Genomic DNA, 3,507 nt, shown 5'->3' on the forward strand with positions numbered 1-3,507 from the left:
GATACATTGGATATTAAACCTATAACTTTTTATGTATATAATTATAATGAAATTTCATAAATTTTATTTGTATTATAGTTTATAATATAAATATCTTGATTTTTAAATACAATATAAGTTATTTATTATTTGGAGACACATATGAATCTCATCACTAGGAATCTTGACAATTGGTACTGGAGAATAAGATATCTAAAATTTACTTTCAGTTTCTCAGATTGTACATCTAAATACATAAAATGACTATTAATCTTATACTACCCCATAAGGTCCCACAAAAATAATAAGGGACTTTCTCTTGGATTACATTTCACTTTGCAATTAAAAAAGGGTAAGGAGGTCCTTCATCAAACTTTTATTTAAGGGAAAAAGGGTGTCATGAAAGAACTTAAGGTCATTAGTTATTAATAATATAAAGTTACAAAGCAGAAAAAATCAAACTTTTATTGGCTTCCTGCAGATTTTTAGCAGCTTCATTGATTAGGTCTTGATAGCAATAAGATTTCCTGGAAATACATAAGAGAATTTTTAATGTGTTCAGATCTTTATACTTATTATTATTTATATGCATGGCTGTTTTTGAAACCATATAAATTAAAATCTAATTTTAGCAAGCAGACTGTCTACAGTAATTATTAACCCTCTATTGATTGCACAGGCCATTAAAAATATATCTTGTTTACTAGCCTAAGAGAAACTTTACCTTATAAAACAATTTAATTCCAGAGTTCTACTTTGTTCTAGAATAAACAACTTTACTCCAAGAAGTCTTGCCAAATCTGCTGGCCTAGATTGGATGCTTCCACAGTGTACTTATTTCATACCCCATTCCTCTTTCAAAACACTTGTCAAAATTTTAATTTAGTTACTTGTTTAAATATACATATTGCTCATCAAACTATTTATTTATGAGGAGAGGCAATGTATCTATTTTTCTTATCTTTTTGATACTCAGCTCATGGCATAATGCTTTGAACATAATAGGGGCTCAAGAAATAAGTATGCATGAGGCAAAAGTTTATACATTTTTAGATATTATACATGGCAAAAACTCAACTTAAATTATAGTTTATATTTTGCAGTATAGAAAGTGGTAAATGAGAGCATATTCCCTAACCATCAAATCTGGATTTGTAAATGGTGTTAAAATAATGATAAAATCTATGAAACATTGCATTGCAAATGTAAAAATGCTTTAGTTTACTTTATATTATTTTTATGTTCATTGCAAATTCCTAACGTTTTCTATTGTTTCCTTTCATGGCTCATCTTCCTTTCTCAAGTCTCAACGCAAATGCCATGTTCTGAGAGAAGATATACCTAACTACTCTATTTCTCTGTATTTCAAGATCACATTTATCACCTTTGTAGGTGTTATAAAATCTACTCATCTTGTATATTGGTTTGTTATGTATTTTCCTCTCACTAATTTAAATTCCATACATACATACATCTTGCCAAATTTCATGATTCTATCCTCAACATCTATCATGATGCCTCACATAGTTAGTGAAGGAATGGATAAATGGATGGATGAATATGCTATAATATATATATATATGCTAGAGGCTCAGTGCACAAAAGTAGTGCACGGGTGCAGTCCCTAGGCCTGGCTGGCAATTGAAGCATGAGCATCTGGCATGGAAGGGCAGATCCCAGCTGACCTCTGGGCCCTGGACAGCACCAGGGCCCCCTGGCCCCCACATGCCCCCCTCCACCTGAGTCACGGCACCCGAGTCCCCACACAGAGATGCAGTGAGAACAGCCAGACGCTGCAGGCTGGGGCGCAGTGTGGGCCTCTGGGCCATCCAGTGGCACTGCACAGAAGCTGAGCAGGCAGTGTGCTCTCTCCCGGCCAGCTTGCAGACTGGCTCCTGCATGAACCCAAGGCAAGCCCAACTGGCCCCTGTGGTCCCTGTCCCGGCGGCTGAAGCTCAGCTCACCTGGAAGAGGCTGCGCGGGTGGGGGCAGGCTCCTCGTGGATGCCTAGCACTGATTGCCCCTTGCCAGTGCCGCATCACTGATGCCCGTCATGTTCCGTGCCTCCCCCTGGTGATCAGCACAAGTCATAGCGAGCAGTTGAACTCCAGGTCGGTTGAACTCCTGAGGGGACAATTTGCATATTAGTCTTTTATTATATAGGATTCCACAAAAAATGTATATTACATTGAAATGGTACACAAAATGAGATGGAGCTATTGTGTTTCCCAAAAAATAATTTCTGATATAATTTTATTTTGGAGCCCATATCTGTTTGAGTCCAAAACTTGTCAAATACATCTTTTGGTAATCTAGGCTCATAAACTATTCCATAGCTGAATATTTTTCGAAATCTACCACTAACTATCACATAGTTTAGTGTTGATGCCTTACAGCCTATATCTTGCTGCAAAAAGGAATTTATCATTTAATCTCTTCTTTATAAAACTCTTAAACCAAGAAGAGATAAGCCAAAGAACTTATATACTTATATGCATAGCCCATGGACATGGGCAATAGGGTGGTGAAGAAATGGGAGAGGTAGGGAATTGGAAGGAGATGGGTAAAGGGTGGGAAAATGTGAGACATCTGTAATATTATCCTATATAATAAAAGCCTAATATGTAAATTGACCGAACGGCAGAATGACTGGGAGAATGTCTGGTCACTATGATGAGCACTGACCAATAGGGGGGAGACTCAACTCAGGACTTGCCCCCACCCTGCAGGCCCCAGGCTGGACCACGAGGGTGCCAATGTCCCTCTCCCCACATCGCCCTGCCAGTTGCCCCACAGATCAGCCCTGATCACTGGCCAGGCCTAGGGACCCTACCCATACACAAATTTCATGTACTGGGCCTCTAGTCAACAATAAAAAACATTTTTTTAAAGGAAACAAACTAAGTAGTTTCTTAGTTCCATGATTAAGGAATATTATTTTTATATGTGTAAGAATATTTAATTTTTCATTATAGTTTCATATTTATCCCAAAAGTATTAAATCTGACAGATAGTAACTCTAAATTGAACAATTGTTATTCTTTGAAAGAAATTATCTATAATTATATGTAGTCACAAGAGTTTGTTTAATGGGTAATAATAGCACTCATTTTATACAATAAAGTTTGTCAATGTGTGTAATACTTTATATAAACACATTTATTGTTAACATTCTGGCAAGAAATAAATGGGTAGTAAAAATAGTTTAATAAAAGGAGACTCATTTCAAAGTTGTTACACAGGATTTAGGGAAAAAGCAAGTGGTAATACAGAACATAGGCGAAAATAAAAAGGGAGTCACGGTTCAAGTGCCCATCAGCAGATGAGTGGATAAAAAAGCTGTGGTATATTTACACAGTGGAATACTATGCAGCTATAAAAAATAAGGAAATCTTACCCTTTGCAACAGCATGGATACAGCTAGAGATTATTATGCTAAGTGAAATAAGCAAGAGAAAGACAACTACCATATGATCTCACTTATATGTGGAATCTAATGAACCAAATAAACTGACCAACAAAATAGAA

The sequence above is a fragment of the Myotis lucifugus genome, unplaced genomic scaffold, assembly GCF_000147115.1.
Source record: "Myotis lucifugus unplaced genomic scaffold, Myoluc2.0 scaffold_20, whole genome shotgun sequence".
Taxonomy (NCBI): domain Eukaryota; kingdom Metazoa; phylum Chordata; class Mammalia; order Chiroptera; family Vespertilionidae; genus Myotis; species Myotis lucifugus.